The 23,498-nt window shown below is 41.4% G+C and overlaps 1 pseudogene; it reads right to left on the minus strand.

Moving 5' to 3' along the window:
* On the minus strand, nucleotides 10,430-12,764 carry LOC100520577 (annotated as a pseudogene).

Below are 23,498 nucleotides of genomic sequence, written 5' to 3' on the forward strand. Positions count from 1 at the left end.
TTGTCATAGCCCCAAATTGGAAACTACATAATTTATCCTTCAATAGGTGAACAAACAACCTGTAGTATATCCATATCATGGAGTATTACTAAGCAATAGAAAAGAATGCATTACTGATATATATAACAGCCTGGATGAACATCAAGGAAATTATGCTGAGTGAAAAAAAAGCCAATCCCCAAAGAATACCATACTGCATGATTCTATCTGAATAACATTTGTGAAATTACATCATTATAGAGATGGAGAATGGTGTTATTTTTACACATACAGAAGATAATGGTTGTAGAAAGCTTATTACTATACCTCCATAAATGATAGTTATGATTATTATTATTGCTATTATTATCAAGGACCTAGCACTGTCTTTCAGTTTGAAGCATAGTATAGAGATATTTTGCCTTAAGTGGTATGATAATATACGTATTTCTTGAAACATCTGAGACATACAGAGTTCATGCTTTGAAATTTCCATATATATGTTATTAAGCTGGCCCAACTGCTCACACAACATACTGCATATTCAAATATCTTCATTATAACTATGGAAAATACGTGTTTCATTTAATCTGAAAGTTAAAACTTTTTGTATTACCAAATAATAATAATAATAACCTAAACTTATATAATACTTTCTATTTCTCCAAAGACATTTCTATTATATGTTTGCCTACTAAATTTGCCAGGTTAATATAACTAATGACATTGTGATAAATGACTTCTAAATATGTAAGACAACTTTCCAGACTCTCTCTTCCCCATTAGCTTTCTGGTCTTCATTGTCCCATAACTGCTTGTAAAGTAGTGATTTTCAACCTCCGGTATAGGTAGGAATCTCTGAATCACTGTGGGAGCTTTCAGAAATCCTGATGTCCAGGTCATGCCCTGATTGATTATCAGAGTTTCTGAGGGTGGGAACCAGGCTCTAGGAATCTCAGGTGTAAACCAGTGATTCGAATTTGGTAGTATGGCTTTCGAAAAAACAGTAAGGTATGAACGTAAAATATATGGGGTGAAACTAGCAAAGGGTGAGGGTAAGTAGTTGAGCTCGCAATGACTGGGCCTCAATTAATCATTAATCCGTATGTATTTGTTGAGTGCTTATCATCTGCAAGCTACTCTCCTGGAAGAAGTATACACAGAAATTATGACACATACACACACACCATTAAATTAACATAGACTAGACTCTACCATATAAAAAAAAGAAACAAACAGTATGTACTTTAGTAAAATGACAATGAAGTATAAGACATCAAAATGTGAAGATTTTGAGGTGCCTTAGTGGAGTGAATTAGTTTCTAGGAACTTTTTTCTTGGATGGTGTCCCAGAAGCTAGGAGCATTTAGTTCCCTCTCCACTCCTCTGCTCTGCTACCAAGGCTCTCATGGGCAACAAGACCCTGTCTTTCAATTGGCATTTGTTATCACACAGGTCACCAGTAATGTGTTCTTGAAGACTTTCATGCAGTTCATGCCTCTCTCTGGTTCTCTATGCACTTTAAGCTTCCAAACCTTCCATAGCCCTTCAGTCTGCTGGGCTCAGGTTATCACAGTGTTGACTTTTATTTTGAAGAGCGTTATAAGCTTTGGAGCATCTCAATCTTATCATCTTTCTTCCGTTTAGAGAGATCAGTTACCTGGAAAATGTTCTTGACCTTGGCACTGTTAGAGACTAAAGAATGTGTAGAGAAAGGACAGTCTCTACAATAAGTGGTATTGGGAAAACTGGACAGCCACATGCAAAAGAATGAAATTGGACCACTATCTTATAGTAGTCATAAAAATTAACTAAAAATGAATTAAAGACATGAATGTAAGACTTGAAACCATAAAGCCTCTAGAAGAAAGACAATGATAGGCAATGAACTTCTTGCCCTCAGTCTTGGCACTGAAGTTTTGAACCTGACTTCAAAAGCAAAGGCAACAAGAGCAAAAATAAACAAGTGGAACTACACAAAACTAAAGGGATTCTGTACAGCAAAAGAAAATATCAACAAAATGAAAAGGCAACACACTGAATGGGAGAAAATGTTTGTAAATCATATATCTAATTAGGGCTAATATCCAAAATAGATGAAGAATTCGAACAATTCAGCACTAATAAAGAGCAAACAGTCCTATTTAAAGATGGGCAGAGGATCTGAACATTTTTCCAAAGAAGACATTCGGATGGCAAACAGGCACATTAATAAACATCAGAGAAATGCAAATCAAAACCACAATAAGATAATGACTTACACCTGTTAGAATGGCTTTTATTAAAAAGACAAGAAATAACAAGTGTTGGAGAAGATGTGGAGAAAAGCGAACCCTTGTACACTGTTGGTGAGAATGCTAATTGGTGCAGCAACCATGGAAAACAGTATAGAGGTTCCTCAAAAAAAATTATAGATAGAACCACCATAGGATCCATGTATCCCACTTCTGGGTATTTACCTGAGGAAAATGAAAATACTAATTGAAAAAATATATGTGCATTCTGGTATTAATTGCAATGTTATTTACAACAGCAAAGATAGGGAAACAACTAGATAAATATTTAATATTATGCCACTGTGAAAAAGAAAGATCTTGCCATTTCCATAACTTGAGGCTCCTGAGGGTATTATGCTAAGTGAAATAAGTCAGACAAAGACAAATATCACATGATTTCACTTATGTGTAAATATGAAAACAAAACAAATGAACAGACAAAACAAAACATATAGATACAGAGAACAGATTGGTGGTTGTCTGAGGGGAAGGGGGTTGGGTGAAATGATTCAATGGGGTTAACTGCAGTGGAAGGAGGGAAATGATGATGGATAGTAACTAGACTTAGTATGGCACCCTCTTTGTAGTATATACGAATACTGAAATATGTTGATATATACCAATTAAACCTCCAAAAAGAGAATATATAAAAACCCTCACTGTGTTAATCACTACAGCTTATTTTTCCCTCAAAAATATGACAGTCTCAAGCCAACTGTAAGTGGAACCAAGCCAATGAATTCTGTGTAAATATCACTAAAGTCATGTAACAGAGCCTCACTCCTGAACACTTGTTTGGTCTTTCAGAGTGGGCCTTTCAGAGTTGCCTTTAATGGAGATAAGATCGACTCTCTGTCACTGCAAGGACTTGTAGTGTGAGGGCAGATAATAGGGGCAGGATAGATGCTGGTTGAATTGAATTGAATTCTCTAGTCTTAGAGAAATCCTGTCATTGAAAGAGAATATAGTTAATTCTCATAACACAAGAAGTATTGCCTGCAAGTTCGTATTGACATATTTGAGCAGAGTGGATTCAGATACCTACTTGCTGTGATATAATTAATGATCCGTATTATTTCATTTTCCCATGCAGGTTACCAGGGCTGATTCTAGGCACAATTCTGAATTCAGAAAACTGTGTCTTCATCCTCTGCTTTGTGGGCTTGATACTTATTTCTTGGTTAGAGGCAATTGGACCATTCCACTTTCCTGACTTCTAAGTATATACATGTTCAGGTCTGAAGCCCCACTGTCCCTAGGCAATTCTTGCTACTTCCTCAAAATTCACTAAGAATATCAATAGTAGACAAATCATTTGTTTCATAAAACCAAATCCAGGATAATGTGTTCTTTGGAAAAGATTAAACCCCAACCCACTTTCCTTCCTAACTCATATCATCTAATTATTGTCTTCTTGAGACCACACCTCTGCCGAAACTCTAAGGAGTGATTTTTATGAGACTAAGTCAGAAAGAAAGAAAGGCTGTGGTCTCTTTATAGAAAAGGAAAAATTAAAAGAGGAAACTGGTATTTTTTGAGAGCTTACTCTGCGCTAAGCATTTGGCTGCAAGCTTTACACATGATTTCATTAAATCCAAACACCATCCTTGTGAGATCATTCTGTTATTATCTTGAACTGTATATGAGCAAACTCATATAAGCAACCTCCCTAAGGTTAAAGAGCAAATAGTGAAGCTGGACCTACCTTGTCTTCACTACACCTTAGTGCATCCTAAAGCTGAAATATTTTCCAGGTTTCAATAAGGCCCACTGTTGCTATAAGAAATAGAGGCAAGCCTTAGTACCTTATTTTCCAATAATTAATATTTCTTGGTACATGTGGGGTTCATATCTGTGAGTCTTTGCCTTTATGCAGGATGGTGCACAAAGCTAATCTCCTTCACTATACAGATAGCTATGTGCTGTGGTGCATTGTGTCTGCATATGGCCAGGGTATAGTAGGTAGATCCCACTGAGCATTCTGCATCTGGCAGCTGTGTGGGTCTGGGTAGGACAAGAAAGATTCCTGTAATCTTTATTTTAGAAATTTTGAAAGTCAGTTATAAAAAAGACATGGGCTTGCTTTACTAGGAAGTCTCATTAGTTCATCTAGAGGTTATTCTCCATCCAGAAGGAGGTAATGCATGGTAGGCATGTATAATAGGATTCATGAACTCTTGAGCCAAGCACACCAGAGGTAGAAAGGCACATTCTATATACTCCATTTAAAACAAACAAACAAAAAAAACGGTCCTTTCTGTCCCAACTAATGCATACACACTCGAAGAATGGATTTCTGTTCCTCCACCACCAACCCCTAATGCCTTCACTGGGTCATCAGTAGTAGAGGCACTGGAGGCAAGAATCATGGAGGAGACAAGAAGAGAGAGAGAAGAGATGCCCCCCCTTCAACCCCATCTCCCTCTCCAGCTGCCATGGAACACTTCCCAGGCTCAGGAAATCCTGAGAACAATGGTACCCTAGTGCCTGGAAGCTATGGAAACGGGCAGGGATCCTGTACCTTCATAACTACATTTTCTTCTCCCTGTTCTCCTCCCCATTTTCCCCAAACATGTGAGGAAGGCATGGACCTGGAAAGCAACCCTGATAGCACTATTAGAAACAGTGCCAGAGATAATCGTACAAGAACGAGATACTATTTCTGGAGTTGAATAGCGACGAAAGAATATAATAGCAGAATCAAGGTGTCAAGGGTGTAGGTGGATTGATCTAGTTTCTAGGCATTGTTTTGCATTTGTGCCTCTTCTTTTCTTCCCAGTGCTCAGTAAGTGAATCTTCAAACTTTGGTGGCATCCAAATTCAAGTGAAGGTTTGCAAAACACATAGCCCAGTCATTTGGGGCTCCCCAAGCTCAGGGACTTGCTCTTTCTTCACAGTCCATTTGTCCTTCTATCCTAGGGCACTCCTGGGACCTATCTTCATGACCACCATCAGGCGAGAATCAGGCCTGACCAATTAGCTGTTACCGAGGGCAGAGGCCTTTTGGTTATGAAACTGCCACCAATTACATAATATTTGCCATCTTTTGGAGTGTGTCATTTAAGCAAGCATGACACAGTCAGCATGGCAGGAATATAAAGATTTGCGTTTATACTCTCTGTATTGTCCCGCTTATCTCAATTCTCCCCAATCAGGTAGCCAGCCTTTTTACAAGCAGCAAAAATTGCTTGAAGGCTATGAAGCTTAGTTTTGCTATTGTTGATAAGACTAAACTCACCAAAGGCATTTTGCTGGGTGTTCTGAGAGCAGAAGAGGCTTTCAAGGGTCTTAAGAGGGAAGATGGGGAGGTGCTTGCAGAGAGATGCCTAGGGAACAGTTGGAACATACATGACAACTGTGGCTTGTTCCAAGGTGTCCTGTGTTTGGACAACATTTCAGAGGCTTAGATGCTTCCAGGCAAATGTAGCAGGACCTTGAAATATGAGGGTAATGCTCAGAGACTGGGCATCTCTAATAACCAGAGTGGATCAGTTGCTGGAGGTGAGTCCCAGATACTTTCACATCATGTAAAAATGATAAAGATTTTTTTTTTTTTACCATTTTTTGGGCCACTCCCACGGCATATGGAGGTTCCCAGGCTAGGGGTTGAATTGGAGCTGTTTACACCGGCCTACACCAGAGCCACAGCAACACAGGATCCGAGCCGCATCTGCAACCTACACCACAGCTCATGGCAATGCCGGATCCTCAACCCACTGAGTGAAGCCAGGGATCGAACCCGCAACCTCATGGTTCCTAGTTGGTTTGGTTAACCACTGAGCCACGATGGGAACTCCAAAAATGATAATGATGTTGATGATAAATATTTACTGCTATTAAGTGCCACACATTATTCTAAGAACTTGGCACACACACACACACACACACACATATTTAAATTAATAAAAATATTTTATTGAATTTCAGGAATTGGTACTTTTAAAATTTAAAATCTTTGCACACAAATCACCATTATGCTTTCTAGAACAGTGTAAGTTAGGACTTGAAGATGTGGCTTGTCTTCTTGTGTTGTTGCAGAAACCATGGCAGCAGAAAGAGACATATGGCACTCAGAGATGCAGAATAGCAAGGTTTATTCAGCATTTTTTCAGCACCAGTGTGGGCTCACAGGAGTCACCTCCAAAGTCTGAGCACCAGGTCTTTGTTCTGGGTAGCTTTTATGCAATACAGACTTCCAGGTCTCATTTTTCCCCCCACAAGCAGCCTGGATCTCCCCCTTCCCAGAAAGACAGTGTTCCTGCCAAAGAAGCTGAGTAAACAAGATTACAAAAACAATTAGCAATGCTTGGAGCACTGCTAGCAGAGCTGCTAGCAAGGACATAAGGCACATAGTTGCTACAAGATTACAAGAAGGGTGGAATGGGGCCAGCAAAGCTGCTGTCATTCATGTAGCTACCTCCTCAGCAGCGGGGTTGGGCGGTGGCGGGGTGGGGGCAGTGTTGTTTGTTTAGTTAAACCACTTCAGTGTCACATAGCACCTTTCTGTTGGTGTGGCTGTTCAGCTATGCCCCTGGAACACTCCCTAAAGATGCATGGCTTTCTTCTGGAGGAGCATGGGCTGAGGCTATGCAGGGCCTCCTATTTCTCATTCTCTCACCTTTGTTTCCTTTCCTCTCACTTTTATTTTTTTCAAGGAGAGAAGTCAGCCTTAGCACTAGATGCAGGTCTGAAAGGTTGAGGGGAATGTCCCATCACAAATCAGGGAACAACTGAGGCATTTCCAGTGCTTACCTAGAGGGTTGCTTGCTGCCAAGGCCATTGTTATCAATGGGCAGATTCTGCTCCACCCCAGCTACAGCTTCTGCCACCAGTGGGGCAAATCATGTCATCGTATGGCCAGCTGGTCAGCAGTTCTTTCTCTCAGGGTTACATGTGGCCCATGGGTATCTGTCTGTGTCTGTCCGTCCTACACACAGAAATGGAAATGGATTAGATTCGAATCTCAGGCAACTGCTCTAACATGGAAAAATTGCAGATGTCATCAAATAGCTTCATCTGAGGACTTTAAAAGGACAGACAAAAGTAAATCAAAACATGGGCTGAAAAGGTTACTGAATGCAAGTCCACATCCCTGATGCACAGTGAGGCCAAACTACACCAACATATCAGTTTGGAGCTGGAGCCGGGAAAGGCTTATTGTAGGGTCATGTACAGAGACTGGTGCCTCATGCCTTAAAAACCCCAAACCCCTGGGAAGGCTTACGGGAAAGCCCTTTTATAGGGAAGGTGAGGGAGGGGCTTGATTAGTTGTTGCAAAGGTGTTATTCTTTGTTCTTCCAGCTGTCCATACAGATCAGGTCACAATGTTTCTATAAGTCTCCATCAAAACAAATGTTACTCTCCGTTCTACAACTTTTAAATGGAAAGGTGTAATATACAAGAAAGGGAAGAGGAGGCATTAAATTCTGTCTCCATGCCTCCTTGTGGCTTTTAACACTTAACAAATCCCTTAAGCAAAGCAATATCATTACCCCTCATCTTACTTGTTCAAGTTTGGTCCCAGGCATTGACTTTCACCCTCTGAGGTCTAGGCCCTGGCTAAGGGGACGGGGTTAGGACACAGGTTGGTCACCCTGCCTGGGAGCATTCATCCAGCAGCCAGTTTGGGTCCTTCTGCCAGTGCCCAGGCCCACTAAAAAGGCAGATCTCAGGCAGTGATGCCCTCAAGGCCAGGTCCCCAGACCAGGTCCCTAGCCCCTGACCCGCTGTCACAGAGGGAGCAAGGTGCCCAGGACCCAGCCAGCCCTCAGGCTCCTTAGGCAAACGGCAGCCAGTCCCAAGGACTGCTACCCAGAGAGACTGCTGCTGCCATTAGATTGTGGAGGTGGGACGGGGCCTACCAGAGGGCTGCGGCCAGGGCTCTGGAGCTTCAGACACAGCCCTGGACCCCCACTAGCTCACCCACCTGGTGGGAGAAGGCCACAATGTGGTCCTCACTGCCCTCTTGGTGGAGTGGGACCTCTAACCTGTGCTAATGGTCCAGGACTAAGGGTTGCGGGCTAATCTCGTGTTAACTCCCGCCAAGGGCTACGTGCCCACCCCACCCCCATTATAAAAGCAAACAAAGCTAATTGTTTCTTCTCCCCAAATGAAATCCCCACACACCATCCTCTGTGATTCTAAAATTTCCACAGTAGAAATGGAGTGATTGGAAATGTCAAAGACTCCCATTATTTTGTAAAGAAAGTGGGAACCTCCATATGCTACAGGTGCGGCTCTAAAAGGACACCTCAACATATTCTAATTGCACTTGTGAACAACAAAATACGTCTGAGGTGGGCGATGGGCGGCTCCGCCCAGTACTTGTGCTCACACTGGCCTGTCCTCCCTCTGTGAACAACCCTGAGTCTCCACTTGGAGCTGAGCGCTGGGCAGGGAGACAGCTGGAGCCTGGCTTTGGTGCATGTGGTTTTGTTCTGGGTGACTTATGTCTTTAACTTAAGGAGTTGTAAGCCCACCTGGGTTTGTGTGTCCAGTGCTGACGTGAAGCCCCACTGTCTGGCCTTCTACTCACTGAGGGGCCACGCTCCCAGAGTCACTGAGAGGAAGAATCACTGAGGCAGAGGATAGCTGGGCTCCAGGAGACCTTTTTTTTTTTTTGTCTCCTTGCCATTTCTTGGGCCACTCCCACGGCATATGGCGGTTCCCAGGCTAGGGGTCTAATCGGAGCCGTAGCCACCAGGCCTACGCCAGAGCCACAGCAGCACGGGATCTGAGCCATGTCTGCAGCCTACACCACAGCTCACGTCACGCCAGATCCTTAACCCACTGAGTAAGGCCAGGGATTGGACCTGCAACCTCATGGTTCCTAGTCGGATTCGTTAACCACTGCGCTATGATGGGAAATCGCAGGATAGACATTTACAACCAGCCACCTGTAGAAATAATAACAGGCAGCAGGCAAATAACTGGGATTTATCATGTCCATTATATAACTGAACATGTTAAATGATGATAATGGCAGGGGCAGAGAGGGGCTGAGCCCTGCTTGGGCAAAACATCAAGAGGTCACATACTTCCTATCTCCTGGATCAGGAGACCCCCAACTACACATTTGAAGAAAGACCCTCTGGAACAGAAAAGGAGGGGGTGCCAGGTCATAAAGTACTGATATCCTCCCATCACTCTTTGCTCTGTAATCCATCTTGGTCACATATTGGGGGAGGGCCCTGGGTCTGGTCAGGTGTGAGAAATAAAACAAGGTAATTGGCCAAAGGAAAACAAATTCCGGAAGAACTGTCCTATGTAAATGGTTCAAATCACCTCTCTGGCATTCTCCTCATCCAGGAGGATACCTGCCTTAGATAAATAGACTATTTCTCTATGTGCTTTCGCACATGCCCTACTGTGTTTTTAATAAGAAACTTTGTACCTGCTTTTACAGTCTTTGCCTCCTTGAAACATTCTTGTTTCAACAAGGGGCAAGAATCAGGGCAATTCGGCTTTTAGAGTCTAGCTAGTTTAGTGACTAGGATTCCTGGTATTCAACCAGTCTGCCCAGGTTCAATTTCCAAGCAGAGAATTAAGATCTTGCTTCAAGCTATCACTCACTGCTGTCTCTCTGAGGTCATCTCCTTCTGGCACCACGGAGTTGACATTAAAGTGAGAACTGCTCTCCAGGCTGCTAGTTTTGAAGGCCCTGCTCCTGCACGGCTACCTGTGGCGTGTCTGCGCTCAGGGCGACGAAGGTGCCGATACCATCTTCCTTCATGACTTACCTCAGCTCTGGCTGCCTTGCCAGGTTGCAGGTCTGGCGCTGGGTGGGCAGGGTGGCCGAGGCCAAGGCCTGTGTCACCAGCAGGTGCAGAAGACACATTGCTGCATTGTTCACCTGGCTGTGGATGGTGGGGAGGGATGCACCATGTGAGTCTCATTGTGAGTTACACTTGTTAACTAGAAGCTGGCCATGGTTTGGAGGTGTCTGCTGCAGTGGTGACCACCTGCACAGGGTGGTATGGGACGACCTAGTGACAACGCCTAGTATAATGGAGCAGGACCCTATGGGGCCTTCCTGGGGCAGCCCTTCCCCCATATCCTGTTTACTCCTCTCTCAAGTACCTAGTTAACAGTATCTGATGTAAATTTCCTGTGTTGTTTTAGGATGCTAAAACCATCACCAAATGGAAGAAGTTAACTGCTTGATGATGGTGAGCCCAATAGCTCCCAGAATTCCTGGCGCCTAGGCTTGATCATATTAACCCCTGTGACACCACCCTGTTCCCTCACCATCAGCCAACCAGAGAGCTGTGAACAAGCTGATCACTTGACCTGCAACACCCCCTCCCTTACCAGGCTTTTAAAGTGCTTTACAAGTTTGGGTCTGGGGAGTTCAGGCTTTTTGGCACAGGCTGGCAGTCTCCTTGCATGGCCTAAACCTTTCTCTGCTCCAAACTCTGAACTTTCGGGGTTTTTTTTGCCTCACTGTGCCGTGGGGCACACAAACTTGCATTAACGCTGGTGTGCTCTTGCTGACCGCAGGAATAGGCCCTACTTTCACCTTTACTTCTCTGGGGTCTCCATTCTCTGGTGGCTCAGCCTTGGGGAGGGGATGTGGAAGCCAGCCTTAGTGACCACAGACTCCTGGGGCTAGTACAGCCCTGTAGTGATGGACACCGTTGGGATCTGGTGGACAAGGTGAGTCATCTGCAAGATGGCCTGCTGGGAGGTCGAGGTGGTCCCAGGGGAGGTGACAGTGCAGGTGATGGGCTTGACTTTCTGGGCAGTGGTTGCTGCACAGTGATTAGGACAGGCTGACTAGACAGAGGTGAGCCTGGTGCATTCTGGGCAAACGGACAGTGAATGTGGGCTCTGAGGTATAAAAATCAGGCTCCAGAGAGGCCGGTGAGCCTTCCCTGGACAAGCTCTCGAGGCAGACAGCACGCCAACATGATTGGGAGAGACTGGGCATTTCTAGACCAGAGGGGTCCCAGAGGGGTTTTAAAGCAAGGCAAGCTCTTAGGGTGTCTTTTCCTAAAAGCCAGCTCAATTAATTTGCTTTCAGAGGAAGGCTCTACCCTTCAGAATGAGACTTTGCCTCGTTCTTCCTGGGAATGTGGTACTTTGATGCAGTAAGGATTCAGAAAGAGACTGTAGCAATTCGAATTCTGCTGCCCTGGTCACTTCCTGCAAGAGGGATAGTTTTTAGTGGTGTGGTATAAATTCCACTTGGGTTGGTTGGTTGATCAGGAGCTATCCTAATTGCTTGGGTGATTAATTGTTCTTGGGAGTAAGGCGGTTTTAAATCATCCATTAGGCTGTGTCCCCTTGAAGCTTCCTTTTCACTTCCCAGCTGTGAGTCGTTGGCCATTAAACTGAGGCTAGAAGGTATCACATGGCCCATTTGGTACCCCGGAGGTCCTGCTCCCTCGTGGGCAGGAGTTCACAGCACTGACGGTTCCCGTGGGGTACATGGGGGCCGATGATGTGGGCCAGGTGTCAGGAATGTCGACGGTCAGCGGTGAGAGGTGAGCTTGCAGGGGCTTCATTGGTAACTTTGGCTCCACCTGCTTCTCCCTCCTCTCTGGGCACGGGGCGGTGAACGTCATTTTGGCGCTTACGCTCCGGAACCTGAGCGTGCACATGCGCGGTAGCTGCAGCGGCGCATCCCGAACACGCCTGCTAGGATCCCGCAGAGCCAGTGCAGGTAGAGGTCGCCACCTAAGCTGTGCTGGGCTGTGCAGACAAGCTCCGTGGCCGCCCCGCTATGCCCGCCCGTCCTGAGGTGGGGAAGATCTTGAGGTGGCGCCACAAGATGAGGCTCGAGGGGCCCAAGTCCACTGAGCCCCGAGACGAGTTGCGCCCAATGGTCACCGAGTGCTTCGTCAGGTACTTGAATTCGTGACCCTAGGGGCGTGCCACCGCCCAGCCCCTAGGCTGGGACCTGCCGCCCGTGCCTGGGAGCGCTGCAGCCACTGCTATGGGCCTGTGAGGACCCGAGCTGCTTTCTGCCACCACCAGGGAGCCAAGTGAGGTGAGGGATGGGGACACAAGCAGAGCCGAACCTCGCATGTGTTAACACATCTAACTCTCCGATAACCCTATGAAGTAGTTACTATCATCATCTCCATTAATGGCCAGAGAGGTTGAGTTATTCAATGTCACATCCTAGTCAGTGGCAGAACCAAGACACAAATCTAGGAGGTGTGGTTCCAGAGCCATCAAAGAATGTCATTTCTGACCTCTCTAAATGAGACCGGGAGACCTTTGTATGACTTTGAGGTGGAGGTGGCCATGGGTAGGAGGAAAAGAAACCCCATAATGACTAACATTGAATTTCCCACCACCTGGTGGGACAGAAATTGAGTTTTATTTAGGCTCATAGGAAGGAAAGAAAGAAATGTGACTTTTTTTGTATTCCTGGTTTGTGGATGGAGATTCAGGATGACAGAATTTATTTTCTAAATATGAGCATTACCACCAGCAAATACAAGGGAGGAGCAGACTTCAGATGCTATGGTTAATTTAATGTTGTGTACTTTTTTCCCCCCTCATCAGGTTTAGTGTGCCTGTTGTGGAGTTCCTTAAAGAGACCTCTCCCCACTGAGACCAATGTGGAAAACCCAACAAGAGGGTGAGTGAGCTCCTTGTTCTGGGAAGGTGGTGCCATGGTAACCTGAGGAACTGGCCAATGATGCTGAACTAGGTGGGTGGGTCTCTGTGGCAACACTTGCAAATATATATGCATTGATTAGTCAGCTTCCCAGTGGTTCTTTTTAGTATTTGAAGTTTATCATTATATTAAAACAAAACAAAACAAACAAAAAAACAACCTTGGAAGAAAATTTCCATCCTTTGTATCACCAGCTTGCGGTCATGATTTAGACAGTATTTCTCAAAGAGAAATGAAAGAGGAGAAATAATTTAGCTACCCCAGGAAGCTATGATTTCAAGATGCTTGTGAGCTGTGGAATGGATAATTATGGGAGGGGTAGCTACACAACCACCACTAACAACCACCACATGGATTTTCTTGCAGTTCTTTGAACAGGTTGAGTTTTTTTTCACCTTTGCACTGGCTGGGCTGTTTATCTGGTTACCTCTTCCTCCGTTTTTCTCATGGCCGTATCCTTCTCATCCTTCATACCTCAGCTCAGTGTCACCTTAGACAGCCTTTCCTGGCTGCTTTTTCTAAGATTGGTCCCCTCTCCCTGTTCTGACTCTCAGCATCCTGTTTGTTTCCTCCATGGTGCTAATATCATCTTAAATATTTCATTTGCTTACCTTTTAATCTGGTTGCTAGATTTTTTGATCTGTCCTCCCCATAAAGTAAGCTTCATGAGGTTAGAGACATATTTGTTTTGTTCACTCCAGTACTCAGCTTAGTGTTTTGCACAGAGACTGTCACTGCTTAATATTTGTTGGATCATGTCTGAAAGAAGACAGGAAGTACAGTGGCAGTTCCTTCTTCCTCCATTTGGCAGTGCTGCCTTGGAATAAATACTCTTGCTTCTATTCACTTTGTGTCTTTATGGAATGCCTTTATTTATTTATTTTTGTTTATTATTATTATTTTTTTAATAGTTATTTCCCCAATACAGGTTTTTTTCCACTGTACAGCATGGTGACCCAGTTACACATACATGTACACATTCTATTTTCGCACATTATCATGCTCCATTATAAGTGACTAGTCATAGTTCCCAGTGCTGCATAGTAGGATCTCATTGCTAATCCATTCCAAAGGCAGTAGTTTGTATCTGTTAACCCCAAACTCCCAACCACCCCACTCCCTCCCCTCCCCCTTGGCAACCACAAGTCTATTTTGCAAGTCTATGATTTTCTTTTCTGTGGAAAGGTTCATTTGTGCCATATATTAGATTCCAGATATAAGTGATATCATATGGTATTTGTCTTTCTCTTTCTGACTTACTTCACTTAGTTTGAGAATCTCTAGTTCCATCCATGTTGCTGTAAATGGCATTGTGTCATTCTTTTTTATGGCTGAGTAGTATTCCATTGTGTATATATACCACATCTTCCTAATCCAATTGTCTGTTGATGGACATTTGGGTCGTTTTCATGTCTTGGCTATTGTGAATAGAGCTGCAATGAACATGCGGGTGCGTGTGTTTTTCTTAAGTAGAGTTTTATCTGGATATATGCCCAAGAGTGGGATTGCGGGGTCATATGGTAGTTCTATGTATAGATTTCTAAAGTATCTCCATACTGATCTCCACAGTGTTTGTACCAGCTTACATTCCCACCAACAGTGCAGAAGTGTTCCCTTTTCTCCACACCCCCTCCAGCATTTTTAATTTGTGGACTTACCAATGGTGGCCATTCTGACTGGTGTGAGGTGGTATCTTGTGGTAGTTTTGATTTGCATTTCTTTAATAATCAGTGATGTTGAGCATTTTTTCATGTGCTTGTTGGCTATCTGTACATCTTCCTTGGAAAACTGTCTATACAGGTCTTTTGCCTATTTTTCCATTGGGTTGTTGGCTTTTTTACTGTTGAGTTGTATAACTTGCTTGTATATTCTAGAGATTAAGCCCTTGTTAGTTGCATCATTTGAAACTATCTTCTCCCATTCTGTAAGTTGTCTTTTTGTTTTCTTTTTGGTTTCCTTTGCTGTGCAAAATTTGTCAGTTAGATTAGGTCCCATGGTTTATTTTTGCTCTTATTTCTGTTGCTTTGGGAGACTGACCTGAGAAAATATTCATGATGTTGATGTCAGAGAATGTTTTGCCTATGTTCTCTTCCAGGAGTTTGATGGTGTCTTACATTTTAAGTCTTTCAGCCATTTGGAGTTTATTTTTGTGCATGGTGTGAGGGTGTGTTCTAGTTTCATTGATTTTTCATGCAGCTGTCCAGGTTTCCCAGCAATGCTTGCTGAACAATCAGCGTCATACTCCACATTAACAAAGAAAAGTCAAAAACCACATGATCATTTCAATAGATGAAGAAAAAGCATTTGACAAAATCCAACATCCATTCATGATAGAATGCCTTTTAAATTGTTAACCTTGATTTGTCTGAGCCCTGGGCTTTACTCTGTAGATGATCACTCTATTTTTCCTGTGTCAACCTTATGTTCCACCACTGCTTTTGCCTGGTTCTCCATAATTAACCCGATTTCTCCCAACTTCTGCTACGTTCATTCTTAGTAGTGGCCTCTGCCATAGTCACTGAGGTGGCTGAGTCTCACTCTTTTCAGCTTTCAGTTCCCAGAGCAGATGACTTAGAGTGAAAGTAAAAATAATATAATCGAACCAAAGTAAGCTATACTCCTACAAAATAAAAACAAGAAACAGATCCCAGCATAACTTTCTATCAGAAACTCAATTAAACTGGTTTTTCTCTCATTGTTCTCCATCATGCTCCATTGTAAGTGACCGGGTATAGTTCCCAGTGCTATACAGCAGGATCTCATTGCTTATCCATTTCCAAAAGCAATAGTTTCCATCTATAAACCCCAGATTCCCAGTCCACCCCACTCTCTCCTCTCCTGTGGCAACCACAGTCTGTTCTCCAAGTCCATGAGTTTCTTTTTTTGTGGAAAGGTCTGTTTGCGCTGTATGTTAGATTCCAGATATTAAGTGATTTCAGAAAAAGAATGTATATATGTATGTGTGACTGGGTCACTTTGCTGTACAGTAGAAAATTGACAACACTGTAAACCAACTATAATGGAAAAATAAAAATCATTTAAGAAAAAAACCAATTTTTAAAAATACACAAATTGGTGTTTTTCAATTTCATACTTCAGTTTGAGGTTCAAAAAAACCTTATTTTTCTATGAGCAACCTTTGAAGGTTTTTCTAGGAAAAATATCTACATTCCCATCATATTCTCCAAGGGCGCCAGAGTGCCCATATTCGTTGAGTCACTTTGTGCGATGAGAAATACGGCTAAGATGTCCTTATTAAACCTCAACACTAGTTGGAAACCATGACACTGAAATTAAGAGAAGAATTCTTAGGAATCTCACTGCTTTTTTTTTCAGAAGAGGCTAAAGTCTTTAATAAATGCCTTCATTCTAGAGAAGGATTTGGGATTTTGAACTTCAGCCAAAAGGAAAAATCCTCCCCAAAGACCACAACTTCTTCTACTTTCTGGTTTATGCCAGAGTGTTCCTATTTTTCTATCTGAATTGAAATTGTATTATCTTCCCGCTACCCAGCTTATGAGCTCTTTCAGCACCCTGTGCCTCAACTGAGAAGAGAACCATCCTCAGAAATTTACCCTTATCTTCGTTAGTGTCCCTTCTGTGCATCAGATGGAAGGTTTACATTATGTCTTGGGGGAGCAGGTGGGAGGAGCAGCTGGTGTGAGAAGAAGTGAGCAGCCTGACAACAGTAAAATGGAGAAGAGTGTGAGTGTGTATGTGTGAAAAGAGAGCAAGTACCACAATATGAAAATTGCCCAAGAAATTGTAAACCTTGCAGTCTGTTCTCCAGAGCTAACAATGCCGGGTGAAAAGTCAGTGGGACCCTAGGCATGATGAAAATCAGCACAGCAGAAACCAAGATTAATACCAACAAGGCAAAGCGCTTTACAGTGAATTTCACTGTACATGGTAACATTACATTTTTGGTTGTGTCTTTCAGTTATAATTCCATTTCAATTTAATTTTTTTTTTGGTCTTTTTAGGGTCATACCCGTGGCATATGGAGGTTCCCAGGCTAGGGGTCAAATTGGAGCTGTAGCTGCCAGCCTACACCACAACCACAGCAACACAGGATCCCAGCCTCATCTGTGACCTACATCATAGCCCACAGCAAGGCCGGATCCTCAGCACACTGAGTGAGGCCAGGGATCGAACCCACATCCTCATGGCTACTAGTCGAGTTCATTACTGCTGAACCACAATGGGAACTCCCCATTTAAATCTTTAATTTCTTCTGTGAGTATTTATTTTACCACTACTCTGTGTCAGATCCTGTCATGGGCTCTGCGAATGGTCAGGAACAAGGCAGAGGATCTGCTGTCATGGACTTTACTGATTTTCTTTAAATGGAAAGACACTGAGACTGTTTTGGAATTGCTGTTAACTATTGCTTTCATTCATTGAAATAAACATCATCCCTTTATTTCAAGTTTCAATTATTAACCAATTATTTTAACATTTGGTCTGTCACAATAATGTATTTATAGCGCTAATTTAAATTATATACATGTTCTTAATTATATAATTTTATAAATTCTTAATTACATATATAATATATAATTATAGATATTCTTTGTTTTTTCAAATACCAAAAGAATTATAGTAAATGCATTTCCCCCCACTAAACAATGTATCTTTTCATTCCATATCAATACATAGAGAGCTCCTTTTATTAGATGCATAGGGGAGTTCCCATCATGGCTTAGCAGTAACGAACCTGACTAGTATCCATGAAGATGCGGGTTCGATCCCTGACCTCTTGCAGTGGGTTAAGGATCTGGTGTTGCTGTGAGTTGTGTTGCAATCAAGGCTCAGATCCTGTGTTGCTGTGGCTGTGGTGTAGGCCAGCAGCTGCAGGTCTGATTCAATCCCTAGCTTGGGAACTTCGATATAATGCAGGTATGGCCCTTAAAAAAAAAAAAAAGTAAATAAATGCATAGGATTCCAGATGTACTGTATTCTATTTAACCAGTTACTATTGATGGACATGTAGGTCCTTTCCAATCTTCCCAAGTAAGGCAAAGATGAGTATTCTTGGGCATGCATCATTTGGAAAATGTTCATGTGTGTTATAGGATACATTTCTGGAAGCTGGATTTCTGGGTCAAAGTTAGGTGCACTGGCACTTTTTGATATATATTAACAAATTGCTCTCTGTTTAAGTTGTACTGATTTACACTTAGTGATATGTAACAACCTGTTTCCTCAAAACCTTGACCAAGGCACGTATTACCAAAATTTTTTATTTTTGTCAATCTGATAGGTAGAAAATGCCACCTCTCAGTAGCTTTAATGTATTTCTCTTATTATGAGGCATCTCATTATTTTCGTGTATTTAGAGCTACTCACATTTCCTTTTGTATAAACCATCTGTTCATAGTCATTGCCAGCTTTTCTGTTTGGTGTTATTGACCAATATATACAGTGGAATTAAGCCCTAGTCTAATGCAAAATATATTGCAAATATTTTACCTAGTTTTATGTTTGTCCTTTAACCTTGTTTTGGTATTTTGTTTTGTTTTAGCTGCATAGAGTTTTTATGTAGTGGAACTTAACTTTTTATTTAACATAAGTTCTCTAGTTTTGTGTTATATTTAGAAAGCCCTTTTTTTTTTACTGCAAAATTATAACAATAATTATGTTTTCTTTTCATGCTTCCATGGCTTTTTTTAGCATTTAAATATTTAAGAATTCTGGAATTTATTTTGGTGTAAGATATGATAAGAGGACAAAGGAAAGTGTTGACTAAGTTCAGTTGAGACTAGTAAATACAGTAATGAAGTATTGAACAAAATGGAAGTTTATTTCTAGCTGTCATGGAAGTAGTGTTGATCCAGAGCTTGCATCCTATTTCCTAATATGAGGGATTCATGCTTTTTCCATCTCATTGCTTCACTAAGAAGAACTTCCATTTCCAAGGTTGCTTTGTAGTCCAAGATGGCTTTTGGAGCCCCAGCCAGAAACATCTGGGTTCCAGTCAGCAGGGAACAAGAAAAGCAAAGAAAGGCTTATCCTTTTCCTTTGAGGACATTTCCTGGAAGCTGCCTATACCACTTCTATACCCATAGTGTTGGCTAACACTTAAGTTGTATGACCTCAATGAACTATGAGGGAGTCAGGGAAATGACACCATTTACCCAACTAAGAATCAGGAATTCTGTGACAGAGGAAGAAGGGGATAATGGATTTGGGGGAGAACTGGTGGTCTCTGCCACAGGATCCTATTTTATAGAGAGCTGTCCAGTTATTTCAATAGTATTTATAAGTAATTCATTTTTATCCACACTTCTGAAATGTTGCTTTATTTTTGTATAAAGTTTATTTTTGGACATTGTATTTTATTTCATTTTCTGTTTTTTCTCTTCTTATGAAGGGACTGCACCATTGTGTTTTATTTTTGGCTTTAGAGAATATGATTAGAGAATACAGTTTCTATTTTTTATTTACCTTGGATATTTGAAAATAAGTTTATTATCTTTTTATAGGGTATAAAAAGTTTAAAAAAATGGTTAACAGATATTTCTAAACTCTTCATTATTTTTGTTTGCTTAGTTTTCTGGAAGAGATTAATTGAAAACTACTGCCATCAATATATTTCTTCTTGTAGTACCTTGTGTTTTTGCTTAATAAAAGCTAATAATTGGTTAACTATGGAAGTTAACTACATTTATTGAGGTTATCATTTTGGAATATATAAAAATTTTGAACATTTTGTTATATACCTGAAACTAATATAATGTGTCAGTAATACCTCAGTAATAAGAAAATTGTAACTGTATAACTGAATATCTTAATTATATTTTCTTTAAATTGAAGTATAGCTAGTTTATGATACTATATTAGTTTTAAGTGTACAACATAGTGATTCAATATTTTTATGGATTATATTCCATTTTAGTTATTATGAAACATTGCCTATATTCCCTGTGCTGGACAATATGTATTCGTAGCTTACCTACTTTGTTCATAGTAGTTTGTATTGCAAAATCCCCCTCCCCATCTTACCCCTCCATGCACTCTTCCCTCTTCCACAGGTAACCATTAGTTATCTATTTCTGTGAGTTTGTTTTCTTATATTCATTAATTTGTTTTATTTTTTTAAATTCTGCATATAAATGACAACATACTGTATTTATCTTTCTCTGACTTGTTTCATTAAACATAATAGCCTTTAGGTCCATCCACATTGCCGCATTGCTGCAAATGACAGAATTTTCTTCTTTTTATGGCTGAGTAATATTCCATTTTTAGAGAATATGATCAGAATATGATTTCTGTTTTTTATTTACCTTGGATATTTGAAAAATGAGTATATATACATATTTATTAATTCACTGGTTGATGAGCACTTGCTTTCATATCTTGGTTACTGTAAACAGTGCTGCTGTGGGTACATGTATCTTTTCAAATTAGTGTTTTCATTTATTTCTAGATATATATCCAGGAGTGGAATTGCTGGATCATGTGGTAGTTTTAGTTTTTTGAGGAAGATCCACACTATTTTCCCTAGTGGCTACATCAGTTTACCTTCCCACTAATGGCATACAAGTGTTCCCTTTTCTCCATACCTGCCCCAGTATTTGTAACTTGTAGACATTATGATGATAGCCATTAAGACCAGTGTGGGGTCATAACTTGTCTTAATTTGCTTTTCTCTGGTAATTAGTGGTGTTGAACATCTTTCATTTTTCTCTTTTTTTTTAAATTATTTCATTTTCCCACTGTACAGCAAGGGGATCAAGTTATCCTTACATGTATGCATTACATTTACATTTTTTTCCCCACCCTTTGTTCTGTTGCAACATGAGTATCTAACAAAGTTCTCAATGCTACTCAGCAGGATCTCCTTGTAAGTCTATTCTAAGTTGTGTCTGATAAGCCCAAGCTCCCGATCCCTCCCACTCCCTCCCCCTCCCATCAGGCAGCCACAAGTCTTTTCTCCAAGTCCATGATTTTCTTTTCTGAGGAGATGTTCATTTGTGCTGGATATTAGATTCCAGTTATAAGTGATATCATATGGTATTTGTCTTTGTCTTTCTGGCTCATTTCACTCAGTATGAGACTCTCTAGTTCCATCCATGTTGCTGCAAATGGCATTATGTCATACTTTTTTATGGATGAGTAGAATTCCATTGTGTAAATATACCATATCTTCGGAATCCAATCATCTGTTGATGGACATTTGGGTTGTTTCCATGTCCTGGCTATTGTTTTTTTTTTTTTTTTTTTTTTTGTCTTTTTGCTATTTCTTTGGGCCGCTCCCGTGGCATACGGAGGTTCCCAGGCTAGGGGTCAAATCGGAGCCGCAGCCACTGGCCTACACCAGAGCCACAGCAACGTGGGATCCGAGCCACTTCTGCAACCTACACCACATCTCACGGCAACGCTGGATCGTTAACCCACTGAGCAAGGACAGGGACAGAACCCGCAACCTCATGGTTCCTAGTCGGATTCATTAACCACTGCGTCACGACGGGAACTCCTGTCCTGGCTATTGTGAATAGTGCTGCAATGAACATGTGGGTGCACCTGTCTCTTTTAAGTAGAGTTTTGTCCGGATAGATGCCCAAGAGTGGGATTGCGGGGTCATGTGGAAGTTCTATGTATAGATTTCTAAGGTATCTCCAAACTGTCTCCATAGTGGCTGTACCAGTTTACATTCCCACCAGCAGTGCAGGAGGGTTCCCTTTTCTCCACAGCCCCTCTAGCATTTGTTATTTGTGGATTTATTAATGATGGCCATTCTGACTGGTGTGAGGTGGTATCTCATGGTAGTTTTGATTTGCATTTCTCTTATAATCAGCGATGTTGAGCATTTTTTCATGTGTTTGTTGGCCATCTGTATATCTTCCTTGGAGAAATGTCTGTTCTGGTCTTTTGCCCATTTTTCCATTGATTGATTGGCTTTTTTGCTGTTGGGTTGTATAACTTGCTTGTATATTTTAGAGATTAAGCCCTTGTTGGTTGCATCATTTGAAACTATTTTCTCCCATTCTGTAAGTTGTCTTTTTGTTTTCTTTTTGGTTTCCTTTGCTGTGCAAAAGCTTTTCAGTTTGATGAGGTCCCATGGGTTCATTTTAGCTCTTATTTCTATTGCTTTGGGAGACTGACCTGAGAAAATATTCATGATGTTGATGTCAGAGAGTGTTTTGCCTATGTTTTCTTCTAGGAGTTTGATGGTGTCCTGTCGTATATTTAAGTCTTTCAGCCATTTGGAGTTTATTTTTGTGCATGGTGTGAGGGTGTGTTCTCGTTTCATTGCTTTGCATGCAGCTGCCAGGTTTCCCAGCAATGCTTGCTGAATAGACTTTCTTTTTCCCATTTTATGTTCTTGCCTCCCTGTCAAAGATTAATTGACCATAGGTGTCAGGGTTTATTTCTGGGTTCTCTATTCTATTCCATTGGTCTGTCTGTCTGTTCTGATACCAGTACCACACTGTTTTGATGACTGTGGCTTTGTAGTATTTCTTGAAGTCTGGGAGAGTTATGCCTCCTGCTTGGTTTTTGTTTCTCAGATTGCTTTGGCGATTCTGGGTCTTCTGTGTTCCATATAAATGTTTGGATTGTTTGTTCTAGTTCTGTGAAAAATGTCCTGGGTAATTTGACAGGGATTGCATTGAATCTGTAGATTGCTTTGGGTAGTATGGCCATTTTTACAATATTGATTTTCCCAATCCAGGAGCATGGAATATCTTTCCATTTCTTTACATCTTCTTTGATTTCTTTGATTAAGGTTTTATAGTTCTCGGCATATAGGTCCTTTACCTCCTTGGTCAGGTGTATTCCGAGGTGTTTGTTTTGTGAGGTGCAATTTTAAAAGGTATGTATTTTTGTATTCCTTTTCTAATATTTCATTTTGTATTCCTTTTCTAATATTTCATTTTCTAATATTTCATTAAAAGTTATCATATTTTTGTATTCCCTTTCTAATATTTCATTTCCATTTCTAATATTTCATTTCATTTCAGAAATGCGACTGACTTCTGATGTTAATCTTATATCCTGCTACTTTGCTGAATTTATTAATCAGTTCAAGTAGTTTTGGGATTGAGTCCTTAGGGTTTTCTATGTATAGTATCATGTCATCTGCATACAGTGACAGTTTGATCTCTTCTCTTCCTATATGGATGCCTTTTATTTCTTTTGTTTGTCTAATTGCTGTGGCTAGGACTTCCAAAACTATGTTGAAGAGCAGTGGTGAGAGTGGGCATCCCTGTCTTGTTCCAGATTTGAGTGAGAAGCTTTCAGTTTTTCCCCATTGAGGATTATATTTGCTGTGGGTTTATCATAAATGGCTTTGATTATATTCAGGAATGTTCCCTCTATACCCACTTTGGCGAGGGTCTTGTTCATGAATGGACGTTGGACTTTGTCAAATGCTTTTTCTGCATCTATTGAGATGATCATATGGTTTTTGACTTTTTTTTTTTGTTAATGTGGTGTATGATGTTGATTGATTTGCGTATGTTGAACCATCCTTGTGAACCTGGGATGAACCCTACCTGGTCATGGTGTATAATTTTTTTGGTATGTTGTTGGATTCGGTTGGCTAAGCTTTTGTTGAGAATTTTTGCATCTATATTCATCAATGATATTGGCCGATAGTTTTCTTT

The sequence above is a fragment of the Sus scrofa genome, chromosome 8 (assembly GCF_000003025.6).
Source record: "Sus scrofa isolate TJ Tabasco breed Duroc chromosome 8, Sscrofa11.1, whole genome shotgun sequence".
Taxonomy (NCBI): Eukaryota; Metazoa; Chordata; class Mammalia; order Artiodactyla; family Suidae; genus Sus; species Sus scrofa.